This window comes from Zonotrichia albicollis, chromosome 9 (assembly GCF_047830755.1).
Source record: "Zonotrichia albicollis isolate bZonAlb1 chromosome 9, bZonAlb1.hap1, whole genome shotgun sequence".
Lineage (NCBI taxonomy): Eukaryota > Metazoa > Chordata > Aves > Passeriformes > Passerellidae > Zonotrichia > Zonotrichia albicollis.
This window is the reverse complement of record NC_133827.1, coordinates 35,710,724-35,736,598: the sequence shown is the minus strand read 5'-3', so window position 1 is coordinate 35,736,598 and position 25,875 is coordinate 35,710,724. Positions and strand designations below refer to the sequence as shown.

Genomic DNA, 25,875 nt, shown 5'->3' with positions numbered 1-25,875 from the left:
AAATCTGAGTAAATGCCCCTTGTTGAATAAAGCAGCCTTGTAACCACTGCGAGCGGCACAGGACCTTCAGAGACTGGTTGGCATAGGTGGGAGGATGGGTTCATTTGTGTGTTGTGATAGACAGAAAAACTGGATAAAAATTGCCTTCATACAGAAAAAAGACCTGAGGATGGGTCCTATTTTGCTTTTCCGATGGAAAGCTCCCCAGACTTCTGCATGGAGTATCTTTGCAGCTCCATTCCTGCATCCTGTGCTCCCATGGGGGGAGGCAAGCGTCTCTCCTTCCTGGGCATGGGGCAACGTCACTTGGCAAACTTCCCCAAGGGCTTGTGAAATATTGCTGGGATCAAACTAGCCATGGAAAATGGTCAAGAGAGTAACACACATAGCTTCTATAGGCACCTGGGGAGCCATAGGGTGCTGCAGCCCTCACCCACTCTACATGGCCAGCTAAATCAACCGGGGTATAAAGCCAGGGAGAAATCTCTTTCTGTTTGGCAAACATTGCTTTCTGATCACCAGTTACAATTTTTGCAAGCTTCTGTAGTGTCAAAACTTGGTACCAATTATGCATTTGAAGACAACCCACTGGAAAAAAAAAGCTGTTGGCATTCCCTGACATATTTCTGCTCATTAGGTTGCAACAGGTAGCAGGGGACTGTGGGAAGAGGGTTTGTTTATGTGTTAAATCTGCAGGTATCCATCTACAAAGTCCTTTATTCATCAGTGATACATCATGCTGCTGTTGAGCACATCCTGTACACACAGATATATCTTCTTGACAGACTAAGGCAGGATTTGGAGAGAAATTCTGCTTTTTAAAAACAACCTCAAGCAAACTGCCCATACTAGATTCAGATTCCCTTGTTTATGTTTTTGAGGCCCATTTCCATCATTATCACATTCCTACTGAAACCTTGTGGTTTCAGACTTTGGCAAGCTCTGTTGAAAGATAATTGAAGCACATTAAAACCTTTTTCAGTGGTTCCTTATTTCATCACGGATCAAGTGAGACTATCTGAAGGATTATTTTCTTTCCTGTAATGAACCCACTTGGTCTAAGTTCAAACTTTTACCTTTTCACACCCTTTGCACAAAACAAGTTTGGTTTTACTATGGCAACCGTGCATCAAAGGTAGGATCTTTTCTCTGTCCCTAGAGAGCGAAGTCTCCAAACTTCTGCTTCTCTCTCCTTTAAGGAAAGACTGAAATATATGTGGCAGCAAGGGTTATAAGCCCCAGTTTCTACAGATGCTGTTGTGAGCTGTTTCTGTGTTTCTGAGGAGCAGAGGAGGCAGATGCAGTGTCAGATGAGCTCTGCTCATCCCCCAGGTGTGGGGTGAATGGCTCTGGGTGTGCTCCAGGCACAGGGGCACCCTACAAATGCTGTCACAACAATGCTGCACTTTTATTCTGTGAGCAGCAGTGTGAGGCACCTGCTCCCTCTTTGCTCCTTGCACAGTAAGGAGCAGCACTATGAAGGATTATAGCACAACTGGGGAGTATAGAGAAAGTGATAATTTATATTATAATATCCTTAAATAATATGTGTGCATTTGTTCCCATAAATGCTGAGACACCCTCAGAGTTTGTCACTTTCTGCACAGCTGTGGTCACACAGGAAGGGTCTCAGCTGCCAGCCCATCTTGGCATTTCTGGGTTTTTTCTGTTAAGCTGGGCAAGCATTTGATGAGTGCTCCATTAAGCCAGGCCTAGGAGGTGGCTCTGGCATAGGATGCTCCTGTGCCGCCACGTCCAGTGGCTCCAGTCACTGCTTGGTGCCTGTGCTCAGAGCAGGCAGGGGCTGTGTGAGGCAGGCAGGGTAGGCAAACACTGCAGGGCTGCAAAATTAACACCTGAGTGCTGGGGAGTGTGTGAGAGCTGAAAATACTCATTGCCAAATTTGGAGCTGATTTGGTGTCATTTCTTACCCCAGCTCCAGGCTGTCTCCTCCCAGCACTGAGCCAGCCACTCCTCAGCCCCTGCCCTGACAGCCCAGGAATGGTCACTGATGCTCCTTTCTGTGGTTCCTCAAAGGGAGCTGGCAGATGAGCAGCACAGCTCCAAACCTCTTGGGAAGTGCAAGCAAGAGGGGGAGAGGCACTTTCCCACTTTGCTTTCCAGATCTCCCCAGGTAGAGCAGCAGCAGAGTGGGAGCACTCAAGTCCCACTTCCACACAACCCCAAGAGGGTGGGAGCACTGGAGAGAGCAGCAGAGGGAGAATTACCCTGCTACACATCTAAGATAATTACCATTTAATAGATGCTATTCTGCTGGAGCCACTCAGAACCGTGTGCAATGGGATTTGCTCTCCCAAGAATGCTTTAAAATGGATTTTGGATTTTCTGCCCTTTTGGGAGGGCAGACAGGTACTCCCAGTGTATCACACTGGGACTGCTCTCAAGCACAGCAGAGAGGGGTACAAATTCAAGTGTAAGCAGCAGGCAAAACCAAAGTTTCATACAGAGAAGAGGTGTATTCAGAGCAATGTGTTAGGGAAGCATTTTGTTTCCTTTCTCTGCAGTGCTGCTGTGCCTGTCATTTAAAATTTTTGAGAGGTGGAGTTAAATTTACAAGCAGCAAGGACATGGGAAAAGTTGATAATAGCCATGGGCTCAGTCTATAGGGATTGATCCTGCCTGTGATTGAGCTACTTTCCATTAAAAGGCTGACAGCAATGCTGGGTGTTTGATTTACTCTTCCAATATCAGGATTTTTTACCCAAACCTCCTCTCTCCTCTCCAGGACTGTCAGAATATCTTTCCATTTTCATAGAATATCTTTCCATACAACTTTTTTTTCCTTGATTACTGTAGAAATCCACAACATTAGTGTATAGCCACACAATCATCAAGCAGATGCAAAAATTTCCTCAGCATTCAGTCACAGTGACCAGTGTCCTATGGGGATTTCTGATAGGACTATGAAGCCAAATAGGTTTCTTACACAGTTTTAGAGCTCCCAGAAATGATCTTAAGACATTAAAATAATTCTACAGACCTGCTAGTCACAGAGTGCCTGGCAGCCTGCATTGATTTTCCCGAGTGGGTGAACTTTATTTCCAGAAGTGCTCACAAAAAGTCAGGTTGCTGCAATAGTCCCTGAGGAGATGGGTCTTTCAGGAGGGCAAAACACTGTCAGTACATACAACACACAGCTCTCCTCAGCTCAGACCTCTCCAGGCTGCATTCCCACCCCCAGTAAGTCTGGGCTTATCAATCCATCTCAGATATTTCAACATCTCTGACCTGATATCAGTAAATTCACTAATCAAGAGGTTTGCAATTTACAAAATCACAGAGTATCCTGAGTTGGAAGGGACCCCCAAGGATCACCCAGCTCTTAGATGTCTGGCTTCCCCTCAAGGTAAAAATCAAAAGTTGATCAACTACAAGTTGTTTTAAAACACCAAAATCCTGTTAAAGTTTTCCTGGATTTTCTTTAAAGCTGTCACTCATCAGAGTTCATTTAGACATCTTCAAAGCAGAACATGCTCCAGCAGCAGCTCAGCAGGTATCACCCACAGCCATATGTGCGGTGCTTGGGCTGGGGGAGGATTCCATACCAAGATCTGAGCTCAGGGCACTCAGCTACCCTGTGGTGTCACAGACACATTTTATTAAAAATCCTTTCATTGGGATTTTTTCCTCCTGAGAAGCTGAGAGACCTCAGGAACAAAATGTAAACAATGGTTATCTGCTGCCGTGGAATGCAACAGGTGCATCTGTGATTGGTCTCCTGTGGTTGTTTCTAATTAATGGCCAATCACAGCCCAGCTGTCCGGACTGTCTCAGTCAGTCACAAGATTTTATTATCATTCAATTCTTCTTGCTTGCTAGCCTTCTGATGAAATCCTTTCTTCTATTCTTTTAGTATAGTTTTAATATATATCATAAAATAATAAATCAAGCCTTCTGGAACTTGGAGTCAGATCCTCATCCTGTTTGAAACAAAACACCAAAATCCTGTTAAAGTTTCCTCATCCTGGGACCTCTGTGAACACCACCACACCCCTGGTGCCAGGGGCTGCAGTGACTGCAGCACTGAGGGGACAAGGCAGTCTGGAATCTCTGAATTCTGTCCACAACACCCCCTGCACCTGGAGGTTTGCTGCATCCCCTCTCTGGCTGCAATCAGAGCAGGGAAATCATGGAAAACAGGGGGACCAGGAATGAGTGGAGCCCATGGAAAGCTGGGAGCAGGTATCTCTCTGAGGAAACCAGCACAGAGATTAGCAGTGGGCAGCTCCAGCCCCAGCAATCTCAGATGATCTATGACTGAAGCCTGGCGTGCAAGGCAGCCAGCCAGGAAGGGGAAATCATTTCAGCTCAGGGTTATTTCTATTTTTAACATTTCTGTGCTTATTTCTGCCTTCCAAACAAAATGCACTGCAGACAACTACCTGTGCACTGAATTGCAGAGGTAGCTGGGGTGGTTTCAGATGCAGGTGAAGAAGTGTCTCCTTCTGCAGCTTAAGTGGGAAAAAACAGTGATAACCAAGGAGATTAAATCACTTTTATCTACCTGGTAAATCCTCCTCCAAACAGTTCTGGGACAAATCAGCAATAGGTTATAAACCCCAGAAGTGTATTAGGAAGCCTACATTCCATCTGATGATTTTCAGGTCAACTCTTAGAGATTCACATAAGGAAATGTTTTATTGGCCAAGTGTAAATATTTCTCCCTCCAATTTTTTAAAAATGTTACTCCTGACCCAGGAACAATCCTGGCAAATAAAGCGGCTATAAACCCCCTTATCCAGGGTAGAGGGTTCACCCCAGGCTCGTTACTGCAGACATTGTAGGGAGTAGTTAGCAGTAATGAATAATTAATGAATAAATAATGTATTTGTGTCTCAATACCCCAAGGTCTTTGGGCACCTTCACAGAAAATAATTAAAACAATAGATTACAAATAAGATGACAAGTCCCCAGGCAAGTGGATGTACATAAAGCCACAGTAATGTAAAAAGAGAGAGGACATGGAGGCAGGAGCTTGCAGGTTCCTGTGCTCTGTTCTGCAGAGCTCACAGCTCCTGGTGGTGCACTGTGCCCTGGCATGGGGAGAAACCAAAACCACAGGCAAATACCAGCCCTAGCAAGGAATATTCACAAGCCTTACACTCAAGCCCATCCAAAAATGAAAGAATGATAGCCAGGAAGGAAAGCACAGGTTTCCAGGTTTCAGAGATGCCTGAATCCATGAGTGCAACCAGTGTGAGATGCAGGCAGCTCCTGGCCATGTCTCCTGTGAGGGCCTTTTCAGTCAATCCTACAGGAATTCATATGGTTTGGTGGGGGCAAAGAGCAATTCCTGAGTATTTCCAGCTTTGTGCCTCCTACACAGACCAGTGCATGAATTGTAACTGCTGGGCCAGACACCATCATCAGCACAAAGCAGCCCAGCAGCAGGTTATATACACAGGGATGTTTGATCTTTGGGGTAGTCAGAGCCACCCCAAGCACAGTCTGAATTGGGAATTCAAGTGAGCAGCCACTGCTCCCTGCTGTGCACAAACACACAGGCTGTTTTCAAACCCCCTACACGCCCATTTGAACAGCAGGATCTCCTTAGAAAACACAGCAGTCTAAAAGCACCTCTTTCCAAATGACCCAAAGAAAGGTTTCCATCTACTATTTGACAAGCCACAAGCATAATATTTAAATAATTCACTGATCTGAATGGTTATGAGGAAAACGTGGAATGAGCCTGGCATGGCTAAGTCTTGGGAAGCAGAAGGGAAAAGTGGCTGTTTGCAATCTGGAGCACCTCTGTCCTGTCTGTGCAGATGCTCAAAGAAATCTCTTCCCAGATTTTTATTTCTCTCTTGATGGTGCAGCAGAAAGGTCACTGGAATTTAAAACCTGGTATTATATACTTCCAGTTATTTGTGAGCATTGTGAACCCAGCGTTTCCCCAGTGCAGAGCAAGAGCATATTTGCCATGTGTGCCCATATATCCAACCTGCAGCATTACCCCTTTGCACATTACACTCCCAATTGTACAGCAGCTGGGCAAGGCTGCCACTGCACTTCATCTTAGGTGTGAGCAGAAATCCCCCACTGATTTACACTCAGTAATCCACCTGAAAATAACCCCACAGCTCTAAGAGAGCTCAGCCTACCCTGTGTGATGGTGTTGGTGAAGAAAGTGGCAAAGCCTGCAGAGCTAGCAGATGATGCAGCTTCCTTCAGCAGTGCCCACAGTTAGTTCAGCTTCAGTTAGTCGGGAAATTTCACCTTGGTTTTCATTGTTTACCTCATTCCATTCCCTATTACATTTGTAATTCTCTCAGTGAAGCTCATCATTACGTTCCTCCATTGTTCCTGAACTCCTCCCCAGGGCTCAATGCAGCGGTGGGGAAAGTGTGAACAGCCTCAGGAATTAACAGAGCTCTTGCCAACATCAGTGCTCCCCCACCTCCCAGGCAATGACTTTTATACAGGGGACAGAGCTGAAAGCCTTGGGTGAACACATGAAAACCTCTGCAGAAAACCCAGGACCCAGATTCCATCCGATCCCACAAAACCAGCCAAGTTCGTTCAGAGACATGGGGCTGGTGGGAATTTTATGTCCCAGTCCCTACCTGGATTTGGGGTTAGAGCTCCCCTGTCCCTGAGCTGAAGGAGCCTCAGTGTGCAGGGGTCACTCCTTCCTCCTGGGGTCACCAAGCACAGCTGGTGGCACAGGTGACAGATCCACCTTCAGCAAAGGAAAGTGTGCTGGAGGTGACACTGCCTCCCTTCCTCCAGCAAAGCTCAGAGTAATGGGAGCAGTGATGTCCCCAGGCACTGCTAACTCCCCAAATTAATTTATAGAAGGCCTACTGAAAATTGAGAGATGACCTGTGAGACCATCTCCAGCACCAGGAAAGCCAGGGCATGGTGGAGAACACTTTGCCATCAGGAGGAGTTTCCAGCCAGCTCCAGCTCACCCACCTGGATGGAGGATGCTGAGTCCTGGCCACATCTCACTACACCAAAGTGAGGATTTAGGTGCAAAGCTCAGTTCCAGAAAGGCTGCCTTGTCCTTACACTTGCCAGAACACAAACTTGGGGTGCAATAAAGCACACGCTTCTGGGTTTAGAGGTGCTCCTTGTTCATACTTGAATGCTATTACTATTTTAAAATAACTGTTTTATGTCCATTGCCTGGAGAACTGGGGTCAGTACATGCTATAGCTCTGAAAGGCATAAATAATTACTGCTTCAGAGTTGTTTAATCCAGCTGCCTCCAACAAGGTTTTTGGTGAGTTTTTGTTGTTGTTTAATTGTTGTTGTGCTGTGCTTTGGTTTGGTTTTTTCAGTAGATTAAAGGGTTATTTCTGTTGGAAACAGACATCTTGGTAATACTGAAAATGAAATGTCCTAAATCAGAGCCTAGGAATGCATTATTTCACACACTAGCTACTGAATGATGAATTAATAACAGTATCTCAAATACATCTTCCATCAATATGCTTATTCAGATTCCATCAGCATTTAATTAACATAAATTATATGACATTAGGAGGATTCAGGCAGTCATCAAAAAGAACAGTTCCCTTGTAATCTACTGAAATTCTTGTGGTTTCCGCAAGACAGCAGTTTTTATTTTTATTTTCCTCTAGAAATTCATCACAAATCAAATGTTTTCACAGCAAATTTAGAGCTGACATTTTCCTGATTTTCTGAGGATGGGATATTAGATCTCTGGCTTTGTTTCAGGTGTTCTAAGTTTTATGCCAAGGACTAGCACTGGTACAAAGGAAGCATTGGCAGCATCTGACTGCAGAGGGACCTTCAGCAGTCCCTATAACTCTACAGTGAGGTGGAGCATCAGTAAACCACATAAACCACTTTTCATTTAAGCATCTAAAGCCAAGAAGAAATAGTTATGAGTATCCTAAAAAGACTGGGTTGGTTTTTTAAAATCTCATAACACTACAAAGGTCTTGCTGTTCTGCCTTCAGAGGTGTGCAAGAAAAAGCACAGAGAGCCCAGGAATGGGAAAGTTCAGGTGCTGGAAGTGTCAGCCAAGTGACCAGAATGATGAGGAGAGAGAGAGAACAGCTGTAGTCCCCCATTGGGCTGAACAGCATCCAAATGCTCCTTTGCAAAAAGAAGGGAACCAAGCACAAAAGGCAAGAGTGAAAGCACAAGGACATGCAGGATGACAGAAATGGTGATATCAATTTTTCTGCGTGCCTTTCCAGGGCTGAGAGAAGGAGATGCCTGCTTTAACTTACCACAAAGAACTAAAAGCTGGCAGAGTTAAACTAATAAAAAGCTATTTGAGTAAAGTATCATTATAATAAGCTCATTTTGCTGTTGTTTTTTGTGGCTTGTGCTTCTGTTTAATTGTATACTTTTGTCCTTAAATTTTATTCAGCGAAAAAAATTAGTCTGAAGAGACGTGACAAAGCAAAATATTTTATCCTGACAGATGTGGTTGTTCTTTAAACTAGGACAGGGGCTAGCCAAGAAGTGTCCAGCTCCCCAGGTATTACTCCAGGGAGGCAGGGAGTGCAGGGATGCTGCTCTGCAGGCTGGGATGGCAGAGCTGCACATGCTGCTGGATGCAGAGTTTTTCAAAACTCTGTAAAAGTTTCCTAGGCATAGGAAAGAGAAGATCCTTGCCCCAGAAATCTCTGGGGAGTTTGTAACAGGGGGCTGACTCTCCTCTGCATCACAGGAAGGAGAAAGAGTGGCAGTATAAATAAATGGATTCAATGCATGCTGCAAGTGGTGGGGAAAGGATGAGCCCTGCATTCCATTACACTGTTCCAGTCCATAAAATCCACTCCAAATGGCTCAATATAAAGCTCAGTATCCAACAGCCCTCCCTGCTATTGTTAGGAGTTGCCGTAGAGTGACAGCACTAAGCACCCTCAGTCCTGCAGCTGCTCCCTCTCCAAGGCATCCACAAGGGACCAGACAGGCAAAGGGAAATAGCAACAGTACAAAGTGCTCAGGATTAGGCAGCAAGTCAGTAACTGAAGCAGGAATAAAGCCCATCCCAGGTCCTTCCTGCCCTTGCTGTGTGCAGTGGGCTCCACACCTGCCCTTTGGTTCCACTTGATGCAAGATGCTGTGCTAGGACTCCAGTACCAATAACCACAGCTCCCACAGGCATCATGCAGGTCTGTACAGGCTGGCAAATGAACCAGCATCTTGATAAAATAGCATCTTGAGCCGGACATTTCCTCCCTGAGATGGCAGAGGATGTGTGTGCCCAAGGACAGATCAGAGGCAGCCCTGTTATGGGGGCCAGTTTTCACTCAAAGCATCTGTGGGCATTTGTGAAGCCTCAAAACTCTGCCCACAGAACAAGTCACATTTGGGTTTTCCCCATTGAAGAAAATCACTTGAGATGTTTGATCCTCAGAGCATGGAAAGGGGAACTGCAGGACCATAACTTTTATGTTGCCATTCACTTCCATCCCATCCTTTTTCATATCCACAGTTTAAGAGCTCAAGAGGAATTCTTCAAAAGCAGTAATAGTGGCCCTTAATCATCCTCCCACCTTAAGATACTATTAAAAACAGGAAAGATGAAACTGTCATCCTTCCTTCACCCCCAGGGCAACACGTACCAGCTGTGTGTTTGCAGGACCCACACATCTTTGGGTACACCATAAAACGCTCCCAGGAGCAGAGGGAACAGCACAGGCAGGGGCTGGGCACCACCAAGGCTCTGGCATTTTTACAATAATGACTGAGATTTTCAAAGGGGAAACGAACTGTCCAAATCTGATTCTAGCTCAGTGTGAATTGGACTCCCAACCTCTGGGGTCATTTTTTTAAAACATCCAGATCAGAATTAGCAACAAAAGCATTTGCCTTTTTTTATGCGCCCTTTACTTCTGCATTTTCCATTACACAAGTAGGAAGCAATACTGTACTATAACAAGCAGCCAGAGCTAAGCTGAAACACCTCTCCTGCTCTAATCCCTCTCTTTTAGTTGCTCATTTCCTTTTCTCATGGCATCCTCAAGAGGATTATTAATAATAACTGGGGACAGAGATCTTTTCTGTCTCTAGCTTTGTAGTGGGTAAGTTTTCCCTGGAACATATTACTGAAATTTTTTTTGCCAGACATTCCCCTGCCATGCCCCACTCCTCAGGAGCAGTGGTATTTCCAGAAATTAAGTTAGCTCCACTAAGTGCATTATACCTTCCACTCTTGACAAACCACCCTCCATTGCCTTAATGTTCCCATTATGTTTGATACATTGCATCACTGTTCATTTATTATGGCATTTTAACTTAGGTTCAGATTATATATCACTGGTGGAGCACTCTGGGATAAAGGGCAATGAACGTTTTAATTGCCTGATAAATTATTAAGGACACTCCTTTAATTGGGTAACGTGGTGTTTACATCTTTGAAGCAAACACTTATGGAATCTGCATGGGTGCAGATTTGTCTAAACACACAGCCGGCAGCCTCTAGCTCCCCTTGAGAATAATAGTTTTATCAGGCTATTAAAATAAACACCACACAGGATAGATTGTACCAGATGCCAGGGGAGATCAGCAGCTGGAACAAAGAGATGAGGCTCCATCAAAGTCAAAGGAGGTGCACTGACTTACATCAGCCAAGGGATCTCACTCAAAGCCAGGCAAAATAGCAAAAACCTACATTTTCCACTGCTTTAGCTAACCTAGTTCATCTGAACTGAAATGGGTCACAGTGTACCCACACAAGAAGTTCAGCAGCAAACCTGACTTCAGAGGGAGCCCAGGGAAAATGCAGCTGGGGAGACAAAGTGCATATTGTGCTAAACAGAGCCTGCTATGGCAAAACCTGAGCTTCTGGCTGCTTCTGCACGCAGGTCAGAAGTAAAACATCCCCAGAAGGACACAGCCTAGGCAGCCCCTTCCAGCCCACAGAGAAAAGATGGGACAGCACAGCTGGGAGGAAGCACAATCCTGCCTGAAACCTCTCTGTTCCCAGCTTTTTCTTCTGTCTGTTCATCCCTGTACTTTGAAACTGGGATTTCTTCAAGTTTTGCCACATTGCTTCTTTCCTGAGCTGTGTGAATGTGAAAGTATTTGTTGCATTCCTTCCAGACAGATGCTATGCTTCTGGCTTATTAAAATAGAGAGAAGGGAGCAGATTGTCTAGGATGAAGCTTTATGCTTCTTAGAAGTGTTGAAGAAATAGGCTTTTTAGGACAAGTTAACATTTCAAAGGTGTTTCATATCTATTTGTTATCAGCTTTTGCTAACACAGAGCGCCTGAGCTCAGTCCCAGCATACAAAATAACCCTGTAATGAATTGTGCTTTATCTCACTCTGACCTGACCCCTGCAAGTCAAGCTCTGCACAGGTTCAAGGTAAAGAGGTTCCAAGCCTGCATGGGGACAAAGCCACTTTTCTTCCTGTGACTTTGCAGTGGCTCCACTTACAGCTGGCTCTGGAGCTGTCTCCCTGTGATTCAGGTCAGTCCATGCTGGGCTAAATGGCAAACAGTGCACACATCCCATGGGGAGGATGAGGACAGAGGAAGCAAACCCATAGCATTGCCTGTTTTAGCAGTTTGGGTGCAGATATCCACTGCTTTCATTAAAGGAGTTTGGCAGTGGCAGGCAGTCACAGCAAAGGGCGGCTGTGCTTGCAGCCATGTGAGATGAGCTGTAAGTCAGGCAGCACCACCACCCTGCAGGTGTAATGAGGAGCCTCTGCTGGAGTCCTCTGGCACAGTTGGGGACCTCCTTCTCTCCCCAGAAATGTTTTCACCAGGATTGCAGAGCATTGGGGCACCTGGCTTTCACCTTATCTAAGGCTTCACTCTCATTCCTCCACAGCCAGAGGACAACAAAGCAGTTTGATAAGGAAATACATGAACACACATATACCTTTACATGCACAATTTATGTACCTAGACAGAGTAGTTTTCCTAAGAAAAGATGACACTTTAGTGTGTCCTTTACCTGCCAAGAGCTCACTGTGTTTTGTTGGGGTAGGAACCCACCCTTATGCCCTGCCACATGTCTCTGTCTCACAGCTGGGTTTGGCCCCCACTTCCCACAGCATTTGAGTAAAAACACAGTTCAGCCTTACACATAAAACAGCCCTCTGCCCTTTCAAGGGCTTCTGAGGAAAATGCAGTCACAAACCTACTGCTTTCTGTGGGTGAATCTCAAAAACAGCCACATTAAGTGAAATCCCAGTTGCTGCCTCCTTACAAAAGCTGAGGTTGAAGCAGTGCATCCAGAAAAACATCTGATTCAATGCTCAGATCTTAGAAAAATCAATCCCTGTGAACATGCACCCAAACAAAAACAAGTGTAGATGGAGAAATTCCTCAGGTTAATGTTTCCAAACAGATCAATGCACAAATGCCTGTGGATTGATTTCCTGGAGCTTCCATCCCGCATTAGCTCTTCAGGACAATCCTAATCAGCCATGGACCTATGAATACAGGATTGGGGCCATTACAGTTTCCTCTCCCACCTTCTCCAATTCTTCTTCTTTTTACTTCCTGCCAGACTCTGGCTGCTTGGGCACCGGCTCCAGAAAAATCCAGAACAGTACTGCCTGCTCCCCTTCCATCCTGGAGGACAGCAGGACGGTGACAGGGACCAGCCCTGCAAGGTGCACCCAGAAATCTCTCTCTAAACAGCCCCAGACCCTTCAGGGGAGTCATTTGCAGGATCATATTTCAGCAGTAAAAGTGAGAACTAGGTGGGGAACAACCTCAGACAGCCACACTGAGACTGCAGCAGCAGAGCACTCGGGCTCTGCTCCCTTGGCAGGGAGGAAAAATTTAGCTGCAGTTGTTCCAAAAAGGATGTTTTCCATGTAATTAATAATGTAAATATTATTAATTTATACATTTTATTAAATGTTATTAATTTATTAACTATATATAATTATATATTATATCTATTATAAATCCATAATTATATATTTATACAGCATTATTAGGTTATTAATTTATATATATTTATTATGTATGTATGTAATTAATAAAATCCACATTTCATTTCAAGTCTGCTTTAAATATTTTAAAATACAGTTGTTTTTTCTTTTTAACTAAGGGACATTTTAAAATTAGAAAACCATTTCAAAACAGTGTCCAAGAAGTTTAATTGAAATTTTTGAAACAGTATCTTGTGAGCTTTAAAACAGAGAGGGAAACAGTTTTGAAAGTTCTGAACCAAAATATTCTGCAACCAAAAACATCACTCTGACTTAGGACATTGCTGTGAAAAGTCTAAGCAACACTGAAGCAAAAAATTCCACTTGGAGAGAGTTAGTGACAGCTTCTGCAGCCTGTTGCCCATTCTTTCCCTCTCTGCACATCTTTACAATGAAAACATATCTAGAAGGGTCAGAAGCAGAAGTGTGTCATCTACACTATCTGCAGGGATTAGAAAACTGATATGAATTATCCCTTTCATTAATTACTTGATCCTACCTAATCCCCAGTAGATGATGCTGACCTCAATAGACCAAATCTAGGTTTCTTGGCCTACCCAACCCCTTTGCAGTGCTTCCAACTCCCATTGCAGTAATACTTTCAGCTGTGTTAGCTCCTGGCTCACTTTCACTCGCTCACAAGTTCCATGGCACATCCACAGTGAGCCCTGCCAGCTGCTCTGGGCAAAGCCCAGCCCTTGTGCAGCCCTCAGAGAGCTGGGTGTGTGTGCCACACTGCCCCAAGACATCATAAATCTCCCAGAAAAGACAAGGGAACGTCTGAGATGTGTGCCACTCTGAAAATTCAGGGGGATTTACATCCTGCTGTGTGTAAAATCCCAGAGAGCCGTGGGCTGTTGGACATCCCAGGCCAAACTGACACCAAAGAAAGGCCCAAATCTGCAGCATGAAGGAGGCAGCACTGGCACCAGGCCATTTCTGAGGGATACCAGTTCTGTGACGTAGGTAAATTGATTTTTAAGCTTAGTGGCTACTTATCTCCAACAGCAAAATTACATTCAATTAGGCTTGCTAAATAATTCATGGCAATACTTTGCATGTGGCAGGAAGCTCCAGCAGTGAATCACCAGCATTTCACATCCCTGTGCTGAGAGAAACTTGGATTGTTTCTCACACAAAGACATCCTTCATTATTTCCACCATCCACACCCAGATTCTCTAGGGCTGGAAGCCTCACTGGCTCCTGCATTTGAAGGGATAAAAGCATCTGCAATCCTGAGGGGAAGGGCTTGGGGAGTGTGGCTTGACAAGGAGCTCCACATGGCCTGGCAATGATTGTCCCCCTGTACTCTGCTCTCCTGACACCCACCTGCAGTGCTGCACCATCTCTGGGCTCCTCAGCATGACAAGGACCAGGAACTGGTGGAATGAGCCCAGGGAGATGCTCAGAGCACCTCTGCCATGACACAGCTGAGAGAGCTGGGGTTGTTCTCCTCCTGGAGAAAATGAGGCTCTGGGGACACCTCAGAGCTCTTTCCAGGTCCTAAAGGGGCCTTCAAGGGAGTGCACAGGGACTCCTGGCCAGGGAATGAAGACATGGAACAGGGAGCAGTGGTGTTAAAATGAAACAGAACAGGTTTAGAATGGATATTGGGGAGAAATTCTTGACCCTGAGGAAGGTGAGGCCCTGGCACAGGTTTCCCAGAGAAGCTGTGGCTGCCCCATCTCTGAAAGTGTCCAAGGCCAGGTTGGACAGGGCTTGAAGCAACCTGGGCTAGTGGAAGGGGGTTGGAACAAGATGATCTTTAAGGTTCCTTCCAATCCAAAGCATACTATTATTCTATGAAAAATAATTGTTCCTATTGTGGTTTTTAGCTTAAAGCAATTTAACCATACATGGAAGCAGGATTTACTGCTGGATTTTTCTCCAACAAAGAAGCTCTGCAAATTTTTTGTAATGAAGTGATGCAGAACCACTGTTTAGTCATGCAAATGAAACAACAATTAACTGTAAAGCATTCTGAGGACCATGAACTTTTTGCCAGAATTCATAGCAAAAGATTTTTATTGTCAATCAAAAGGAACAAACACTTCAAAGCTGTCCTTTGTGTCTGTGCATTGTTGGGAGAAGGGCAAACAAGACAGAGTAAACATTTTCTGCAGTCTGCAGGATACACAGGGTATCAAATATTGCTGGAAGGATGAAAAGAGTTTTCTGAGAAACCTATGAACAGATACATAGAATTACTACTGCAAGCTGAGAGGGAAGAAAATTTTCCATTCATCACTGAGGCACCCCCACCTTTACCAAATCCATTCTTTTGCTATCTCTTTCACAACACCAGAACAGACTTTCAAAGAAAAATATTTCAGCAAGCAAGCTACAAAAATCCATTCTGTTCTGCTTTGCAGTCTGAATTATGTTTTCTCTTGATGGTCAGACAAACTGTTTTTTCTCCCAGGGCAAACCCACTATTACTCCACTGAAGCCCGGTGAGCAATTCCAGGCTTGGTCCAAGACAGCCAAACCTTAGCTGGCTCCTGGTCTCAGTAGCTGTCTTCTCTGGCATTTGAAATCCTTTTCATCAATTGTTTTTTTTAAGATTTGTATTAATACACAGGGAACCTAGAAACATGGGCTGGAGGATGTTGGATTAGAAACTAAGAACGTGCAACTGTGCCTCCTGTTAGCTGGATGGTTTTCTTTATTTGTGCCATCATGTTTTACACCCTGCCCTGCATGGGAGTGTAATTAAAGTCACCTGGAAATATGAGACACAGCCAAGCCACTGCTTCCAGTCCTGCATGCCAGTGTATTCCTCTGATTTGGGTTTTACATCGTCTCTCAAATGCAGACTGGCTCCATGTATGCTCCCAAAGAATGGGCAATTCAAAAAATATGTGGTACCCCCTCCTCAGCTCCACTTTTAATCTGGAAATAACAGGTGCTGGGCCAGCAGTGCCAGCCTCCAGCTCAGAGCACCCACAGCACTGCCAAGTCAGACTTTCATGGCACTCCACACACATTTAAAAGCCCAGCAGAGGCAGGGAGGGAGGGAGGGAGGGAGATCCGCTCCACACTGTACATGCAGCACTCCCCTCTTTGAACTAAAGCATTTTGTAAACAGTTTAGCAGGCTGTATATAAAATTTGAGCTATTACCCTAATCTTAGAGATTACTACAGACTCCCACATTGCTGAGGGATCAAAGATGAAAAACCATTTTAACCTGTGCTTCCACAACATGAGATGTAATGACCAGGTACTCAGCTGTATAAACTGCTGCAACTTTATTTTCTCTGCCAGCAATAGCAGCCAGTTCACATCATCCAAGAACTTCTTGCAAGGTTAGTATTAGACAAAGCTGGTACAGGTCTCACTAAACTCTCTAGCATTTATTCTTTTTTTTTTGGCTTTTGCTGAGATCTCCACTGATGCAAAACAACTCAATAAGATACTGTCTCTGCTGCAAACACTTGAGTTTGTTGACACATAAGATCAGCAATAGATACTTTATAAGAAGAAATATAAAGAAACCTTCCACAATTTCCAGAGTGAAGCTGGCACAGTAGGACTGAGAGCCAGTGATCCTGCACAGCACATGGCAAGGAAGGAGCACAAGCACCAGTCCCAGGCACAGGCTGTTCCCAAATTCCTGCTTGTCCCTGTTTGCAGTTTGTGAATCCTGCATGACACAGTGACAGCTCCAATCCAGCCAGGGAAGCAAGATCATTGTCATCCTGATAGCAAGCAAACATTGAGCTGTGGGCTCCCAGCCCCAGGTTGTGGGTGTCTCCATGAGACAACCTGTGATGTTCAAGAAATACCCAACTGGTTGGGGGTGGCTCCGCAAGCAGCAGCATCCTCTATAATCAATGAACCAGTTGTACTCTGCACAAAAGCCCCACAGAATTTGGTTTATCTCTTGGTCTCCAGTTCAGCCTAGAGCTGTAACTGTCTGTGAAAGCCAGAGAGGAATCCACCTCAAAGTTTTGAAAGGGAAAGCCATAAAACAAACCCCACATGTGTTTTGAGAACCAAGTGTTACCTGGATCTCTGGAGGTGGAGCCAGGTGTCTGCAGTGGGGTTCACACCCTGCACTGAAAGCAGGCAGCACACTTCATAAAACACTGAACATCAGAGATTAAAAGACACATTGCAGAAGGAACACATGCATTATAAAAGAGTTAGAGACTGGAAAAGACCAGAAAGGCTGGAGAACACTTGAGCATGATGCCAAAAAACCACCAGTCACTGAATGGCCCTGCTGATTTGTGAGCTCATTGGGTGTTCACACCATTAGGACCAAGAGTGACAGCACTAAGATTCATCACACAGCATCTACTCTGGACTCAATGAAGAACTGCCCCAGTAAAAATCTGCCAGCTCTGCTGATGTATATTATTTTTATTAGAGCAGCCTCTCTGATAACCACATTCATTAGGAATTTTAGCAATTCATCCCTTTGTGAAAACTTCTGCCTGTGAATTCAGCACAGACAGATGTGAATGGACGCTTTGGAAAGACAGCATTACACTGATTCAGAGCTATATTTGTCAGTGGGTGTAGCAAAGAGAAAGATTTCAAGTAGTTATTTCTCTGCAAAGCACATTTGTGAGTGAAATGGTAAATTACTGAAGAGTCTGTGCTACCACCTGAATTTGTATTTAGCCTCCCACTTAATCCTCAAGTCAGATGCAACATGGGGACACTGAGGCCATTACCTCAGGGTGCAGTACCTTGTGCTCTTCACTTTTCTTGACCAAGATATGCACATATTCCAAATTTGACACAAAACCAAAAGCAAGGAACTTTCCTGATGGCAGCTCAGTGAAGCAGGATGGAGCAGGATCCAGCATCCCTGCCTCTGAGCTTCCCCACCAAAGCTAAAGGGTCAGGAGATGTCAGGCTTGGCTGTAACAATGAGTGCCACATCCCCGCCAAGACTTGCTGAGCAAGGGTGGGGAACTGCAATAATTGTCACCTCCCATTTTCTTTCCAATGTGACAGTGCAGAGGCACAAAAGGAGCAGTTTTCCCCAGCTGCCCTGGTGGGGCAAAGCAGCCAAACAGTCCCTGGTACATCCCCTGTGCATGGAGACTTCAGAGTGTCTCCCCATTCCCATTCCACAGCCTATCCAGGACTTGGCTTTGTGATTCCTGCTTTGGACAAGCACTGAGCGAGCTCCAGCCTGCAGCAAAGCAGGGCTGAAAAAGAAGCAGCAAAAACCTGATCCTTGTTGGGGTGCAGGACTTCCCAGCTGCACCTGTCCCAGTCAGCAAAGCTGCTTCTCCAGCTCAGAAACACAGGGTGCACAAAGCAAGGTGCCAGAGATGACCATGGGGACAATGTGACACATCTCTAATGCATTCCTCCATACCACAGGTTGCTTCATCCCCAGACTGCCCTTAGACAAGGGTGTTTCCAACCCAGGCCATGGCAGGAGCTGTTGGGAACGTCACTCCAAGCATGCAGAGGGAAGCAGCAGTTTCCACATCTGCTCATTCAGCAGCCTAAAACCGACAAAAATTCAGAGTCCATACACAATTTCAGTGTTATGCCCTGGTGCCACAAGATGAAGCTTTTAGCAGCAAGGTCACACACAAATTCCTAAGTTTGCCAAGCAACATCATCCCACTCCCACAACAGCCTGACAGGGCTCTCAGAAAAGGAAGCAGCATCTCTTGTTTAAATCTGTGTGCATTTATGAATTTCTCAGCTCTCTGTAAATGCTAAAGGTGGCATCGTACTTTAAAGGGTCAGGAACAGGAAATGCAACAGCCTTTGACTTCTTTTCATCCTCACAGCAAAGATATTCACTGTGGTGCTGAGGGCCTAAAATCTGCCCAGTCCTGCTGCTAAACTAAGGATATCATTAAATATAGAGGGATAACACTCTGTTTTTAAGCCATGAACCATCAGTCTGACGGCTCCCCAGTCTCTACCAAAAGCCACAGGTCAACACCCAGCCTCTCCTTTCCCCTGGACAGGGCTGAGGAGATGAACATGCATGAAACAGCAGAAAGGTATGCTGAAAAATCAACATTTCAGGCCAGTAAATCCATCCTCTTTAACCTGTGAAGAAATGGGTTTAACCTTGTGATGGTATTAACACAAATCTCACAGTATAGGCAAACAGCAACTTAATTTTAGTGGCATATTTTTATCCCTGGATGGCCAGTCTTGCTAAGTGACACGTCTGATCCTCCATAGGGACGAAGACCAGCAAAACCTGCAGTATGCTGTTATTGCAACAGACAGGTGAGGAAAATCATCACACAGACCCAGGAGCCCATCCCACACAAGGGGACACAAATGATGTCAGAGGTAGCAAGTGCCACAGTGCATTTACCCAAAACTCTGCTGGAACAGCAGGAATAAGGGCTGACAGACACGCTCCCCTAACAAAAAGTTCATCATGGCCTCTGTGGAAATGAGGTGTCCTTCCCTGCTCCAGCTGGTAAATGTGCAGAGACAAGGGGAGCAGACAGAGCAGAATTCTGATTACGCTGTGCTGGGTTGGACAGGGGTGCTACATCCAACTTCACTCTAATACTTCAAAGTCCTTCAGAGGCATTTTTAAACAAAAGGCTAAAATGCAAATCTCAGCTCTTGCCAGATAGAGAAGAATTTTCCATAGCAGCCTCTGAAACATGAGGCACGTTATTATTAACGCTGTGTGAGAAGTGGACATTAATTAATGCTGAATTGCAAAGAAATTCCAGTAGTATCACATATTTCACTCCTGCTGCTGCAGCAATGAGCTCATTATGAATAAAGAAATTAAAAACATATATCAGAAGGCACAATTAATGGCCTTCCCCTTATTATTAACTGTGAGCAACCTCGACCACCAGACTAGAATAAACGAGGAGGAACTATCTCAGCTTTTGTTGCAGGATAAGATCACAGCCCAAGGCACATCCTTTGCTGAGAACAAAGTGTTTATCAAGTGACTTCAAAGATACTCCCTGTGACCTTGAGCCAAACACTTAATATCTGCCAACCAGCAGGTTTTCTATCCACAAAACAGTAACAGCAGCCCGTACCTCCTGCAAATTCAAAGTTCAGGGTGTGAGGTCCTCTTTTCTTCTCTGTCCTTGCACAGTGGCTTCTTTAATGGTTGTGAAGACCCTTGAGACTCCTTCAGCCACAGTAAGGGGACAGTGAAATTACAACACAAGGTCACCTGGGATGTATTTAGGAGCAGCCCTGCTGGAGGAGGGGCTGGGGTAACCAGAATCACCTGGACACAGTGGCTGACAGCACTGAGAAGCCCAGCAATGGGTGGTTACAGCCAATCAGGGGAAAATTGGGCTCAAAGAGTCAGAGGTGAGCCAGACCAGGTGAGCCAGATCAAGCAGGATAGGGTCAGTAGATCAAAACCGAGCTGCCAGGAGGAGAGGGGGCGCTTTTCTTGTGAAGGTGTAGGATTGCACCATCATCCTCAGAGAGGAGCACCAAAGCCACAGCTCAGAAAGTCACTGATGCTCCAAGGACACCTGAGAGCAGCTCAGCTCCACCAGCAGAGCTGGCCCAGGGACACCAGCTCTGCTCCTCAGCATTTGCCTGTTCCCAGGACATCTGTCACCTTGCACATTAACCCAGGCTGACACTCAGCCAGGCACAGCTGCAGTGAACCCTCCCAGCAAGTTCCATGTCAGATATTTATTTCAGTACTTCTTGCCTTCATACCTCTACTATTTTTACTATTTCCATCAGTCTTTTTGGCTAGCTTGCCTTCAAATTATTTCCTTCATTGCTGCGCCAATACATGTGTCAGTGACAGCAAAATTCCATGAAGCTTAACTAAATCCATGTTTTCTGGTAAATAATAGCAGCGTGTCCCCCTGTTCAAAGAAAATTATGAGAGATTTATTAATGTAGCATCAAATGAATTTCTGTTTTATGCAATTATGCATTGAATTTAAAAAGAGATGTCATGCAGGCAATCTTTAGAGTCATAATAGACAATCTGTAAGAAAGAACAAAGGAAAATAATGTTAATAAAACATTATGCCCTAAGCAAGAAATAGGCTTCATATATCAAACATGAGTAAAGATAGTTATTTGATGTAAAATGGAGGTGTGACCTTGCTGCAGAAGTGTTCATTACCTAACACTGCAACAAGCAAATTAATGGGTTTTGGAATGGTGCAAATAGCAGTAATAATAATAGTCATTTTGGTTTCTGGCATTTGCTTGCTGACAGCCAGATTTAGCAGCAAGTGGTTTGTGTAATATTTTTTTTTTTTATGAAAGGGATTGCAAATAGAATCCCACATAACCTTAAAGACATTAGAGAAGCATGTGTTTAGTGCAGGGGTACTGATGAATAATCAAGGCTTTACAAACGCTTATATGCCAAGCAGTGGAAGCCCAAAAACAAAAGTCTGGCTGCCAGAAGGGGATGTGCTTCACACAAGGACACAGGTACATGGGGTACTCTCAAGTACCCTGACATTCCATGGGAAGATGATGACTATGGTTACTATGGAAATTGCAATTTCACATGAATTTTCCACCTGATAAATGGTGATAAACAATTAGTCTGTTGGTGCTGGTTGAGGGAGCAGCAGCACTGCTGGGAGGTGTAGAATTGTCAGGTTCAAACATTCTCCTCTCTGCAGAATCCCTTGCTAAGTGATAAGGGCTGTCTGAATTACCTCCTCCATGGGTCTCAGTTCACTTCTGGCCCTCCTGGACTGTCCAGAGCCCTGCTGGCCAAAATGGCACCACCTCAAATTACCAGCCAAAAGCTTCATCTTCAGCAGCTGCAGGGGAAGGTTTGCCCTTCCCATCCCCTCTGTCTGCAGAGCACCAGGAGCAGGCCACAAGAATAATGTGCTATTCCAGGTGAAAATTTACTGCAAGAGTGACTGCTGCTCCTGGAGGAGTTGGACAGATAGGGAAAAGCTGATGGCACTGCAGTGATAGAGAGAGCACTGAAGCATGCTGCCCCATCTGAAGGATGTGCTGCCAAAATTTACCAAAGGGAGCAGGAAACACTGTACAGGGGTTTTACCTCATTAAACCTCACAAAAACCTAAACTGGGCTTTAGGAGCCACTTGTGACAGAGCAAGTCTTCTGTGTGGACCTGGCAGGATTGCCTTTGTTTTTCAACAAAGATCACAAATAGATTTCTAAAGCACTTTGATGTGTTTAAAACAGTGAAGTTACTAGGCAAGTAGGTACAATAAAAGAAACATCACTGCAAATGGAAAACCCCCGAGCATATGTGCCTTTTTAAATGCTATTGAAATTTAAAACTCTGATAATTGCTTTGTAATGTAAGCAATTGCATTATGAGCACGAGCACCACAGCCCAAGCATCACCACTTTCAGCTCTGCCTTCAGTCATTTCCCCAGAACACACTCTGATTGCAATGAGCTTAAATCTAACTCATGGCAAGCACTAAAGTGAGTTCATTCAATGGACAAACCTTGTTTCTCTGCAGTTATCTGTTCAAGGATGGCACTGTGGGGCAAGGGAGCCTATCCTGGCATGGCCAAAGAGCTCCAGCAGCATTTCCAGAGAGCATCAAACACTTTTAGGTTTGGTAAAATCACAGCTGTGATTTATTAGAGACCTCCAGAACAAGGCAACTTTTCTCACATAGAAAATTTCCCTCCTCAAAGTGAAACAAATTAAAATGGAGAAGGTATAAACAAACCCGGCTGCACCTCTGCAAGCTGTTGTTTCTTTCCGACCTGCTCTGAATTTAGCAGCTTCACAGGCTGCATTTTAAATATATTTAGTCTGCCCTGGGTTCTATGGATTTCTCCTCACCCATCACCACCCAGGCTTATGCCCAGCAGCCAGGGCAGACACAAGGATCTGCCTTCCTCCCCTCCACCTCTTCTATGGACTAAATACACAGTAAACCACAAAAACCCCCAGCTGCATCAGGGACGGAATGCACTGAGGAGGGAAATTGCCTGAAGGTGCAGGAAAGGCTGTATTTGGTGCATGGGATCAGCAGCTGCCCAAAGCTGGAGCAGGATCTCCGTGGTGCTGGGCTATAGGTGACCATCCTGCTGCTGGTGGGTCCTCCCATGAGTTTGCTGCTTATGCTATGTTTTTCATAGAATTCAGGCTGAATTTGTGTGGTGTGTGCCTGCTGCTGGGTTTGTGGAGTGATAGTTTAACAAAATAGCATCACAGTTTGTGAGCAGTGGCCTGGAGAGGAGATGATGTGTTTTCTCTGTGTTTTCTCTGTGTTAAGGGCTCTGAAGCATTCAATTGAAAATCTTTAGCAACCTTGTGCTTAGGAAGAGTGGGAATTTGACAGTAGATTTTTGGTGTCAAATGTGTGCCTTTTGCTATTTCTGGGGAGGCAAAAAAAGGAAAGAAAAACAAGCCAAAGTGGCCAAATTCTGATCTATCCTAATCCTCAGTAAAGACCTGCCCAAACTTAGGTGCCAAATTCTGCAGTCAGGCTTGCTCCCAAATGTTCTCACCCCCCAGATCCCAGGAAGGGAAACTTCCCAAATCCTCGGGTTTGGGGACAAAAGCAAAAACTCCTTTTCCCTTTGTCCTTCCAGAAGAGCCATCCCAAGTGCATCCCACAGCTCTGAGCTTCCTGATGGGTGCTCAGGACCGGGAATATCCCACCAGGTTCCAAGGGCTGCACTGTCCTCCCGCAGACCCCAGCGCAACCAGGGATCATGGATCATCCACACCTGGGACAGGAATCTGTTTTAAGCGTTTCTGTACCCATGTCCCAGACCTTTTGGCCATGCTGCAGTCATTACCACTTCTGAGAGGGCTGCAATTTTCTGTACTTTCAGTTCCTCAATTACATTGATTATCACATTAAACATTCCTGGTACTACAGGAACAAACTAAAAATAATAAGCTTGTATCTTCATAATACAAATGAAACCCATTTGTACTACTAAAAGTGTAGCAGGTTCATTGTTTCACACTAATGAAGCTTTCATCTCAAGAGATTCAATTCATAAAAAACTTGCCAAGGCTTTGCACGTTTTCTTTTTTTTCAAAGTGCCATTAACAGTCCTTTAAGTTCATATCTTATTCAGCATTAGTCCAACAATTGAAATAAAAAAGAGAAGAGACACAGAAAAGCAGAAAAAAAGCACTATCATCTCTCATGGCAGGGACGCCACATCAGGGTCAGTGCCCACCCAGGCTGGAGGCTTTGTGCACCTTCCCCTGCTATAAATAGCTGCAGACACCTTTGTTCCACTTCCCAAAATAGAGACACATTGCAAAGGAGGTAGGAAGAGCAGAACACTGTACATGAACTCTGTTTTTATACCTATAAATATCCATTTGTAACCAAAGCCAGGCAGGGTGGGCAATAGCCCAGCTGAGGAGATGCTGTGTGAGGAAAGCCAAGGGAAGGATGCAGGCACCAGGTGGGGGTGAGGAACCACCAGGTTTTGATGTTTTTACACTTCTCCCCATGACATGGTCCAAGTCACAACACTGCGATTCAACATATCACATAAAAATTGAGATCTGGCCCCTCCAGAGGTTCAGCAAAGGTAAAAAGTCAGATCTGCTTCAGGTCTGCTCATTGTCAGGACAGGCTTTGAGGGAGCATCTCCTGCTCCAGAAGAGTTTGGGGGTGGGCATTGCTCTGCTCTGAGGCTCCCCCAGGGGAGATGGGCTCCTGCTACCCCTGGGTAAAACAAAAATGGTCCTGCTTTTCCCAGTCTGGTAGCCTCTGGTGACAGAATGGCACTGATGGCAGTGCTGCTGGAGCTGACCTCTCTCCATCCTTCTCTCCATGAGGAGATCCTGGAGATTAAGCCAGCCAAGACATGCCTGCAGACATCCCTCTCATCAGGGGCTCCATCTGCTTCCCTCCCTCCAACAGGCACAGGCTCACAGATCTGGGAGCAGCAAAGGCTTCCAAGCTTCAGGAAGGGAATTTAAAGGCAGGAGAGAGGTGAAGGAGAGGCTTCCCCTGGTACTTTTCCTTCAAGGCAGAAACAGCAGCACCTGACCCCACACAGCAAGGTCTCACCTGCCCGTGCCTAGGCTTAGCACCCACAGTGGGAGCAGGAAGGGGGAGGATGAGCATCAATCTCCCCTTTTCTTCCTGACTGAGGTGGAAGTCAGGCCTTGGTTATCAGAGCTTTGATTATCTAAAAACTCATCCCTTAACCAGAATGAGGTCATGTTCCTGACATGTTCAATTGCATCAAAAATCAGCTTGAATATATCAGCTCTCATTTATCAGAACCAGCTTATTGTCACTCATATTCCTTGATAAATGTAGGTCTGAGCACTTTTGGCTTTGCAGGGATGGGCAGCACATTTACACTCAAGTGTTTTCCTGCTAAAATTAAAGATCTGAAACCACAGGTCTGAATCTGAGCAAGGCTGGATCAGCCTCCCCAGGCAGAGCACTCCAGATGCTGGAACTCTCCTGCTCAGATATTAGAGGTGCCACATCACCTAATGGGAGCATAGATTTGGTCCCAAATTGGTGACATCCATGGGGCATGGTCTCCTTACTGTCAGAGCTGCCTGGAAGAGCCACGCTCCAGCTGCTGGTGCTTCCCAGGGCTGGGCAAGCTTTCACAATGAGCTCAAAACCCTCCTGCAGGAATGGAAAAACATCTCACAGATTTGGTGCTTTGTTGCTGTTTGTTGTGATGATTCAGAGGAATTAGTGCCATGGAACATAAGGCAAGTGGGGAAATACAGAGAAGGATTTGTGTTGCCAGTGTGAACCTGCCTTGCTCTTCATCCTCTGCTCACTTCTGCCAAGGGCTGCTGGAAGGGCATTGCAAGAGAAGTCTAGGAGTGATATTAATTCCTGATTTATCTGGGAAAAAGAACTGGAAGCAGCTTGGTCCACTCATTTGTAATTTGATGTCACCTTCACTACTCAGGTGGGCTCAGTAGCACAGAAAGCCCCACCAGAGCAGGACAGTCCTGCTGGCACAGCCTCAGCATGCACAGGGAGCTGGAGCTTTCTGGCTGTAGGTGCACCAGACATGCACAACATGAGCAGTCACCTCCAGCC

At 45.3% G+C, this 25,875-nt stretch overlaps 1 protein-coding gene across 3 annotated transcripts in view; it reads left to right on the top strand.

Annotated features, from left to right (window-relative positions):
- The window catches only part of KCNMB2 (potassium calcium-activated channel subfamily M regulatory beta subunit 2), a 137,760-nt gene that overhangs the window by 62,179 nt on the left and 49,706 nt on the right, over positions 1 to 25,875 (top strand). The gene's annotated exons all lie outside the window — the stretch shown is intronic.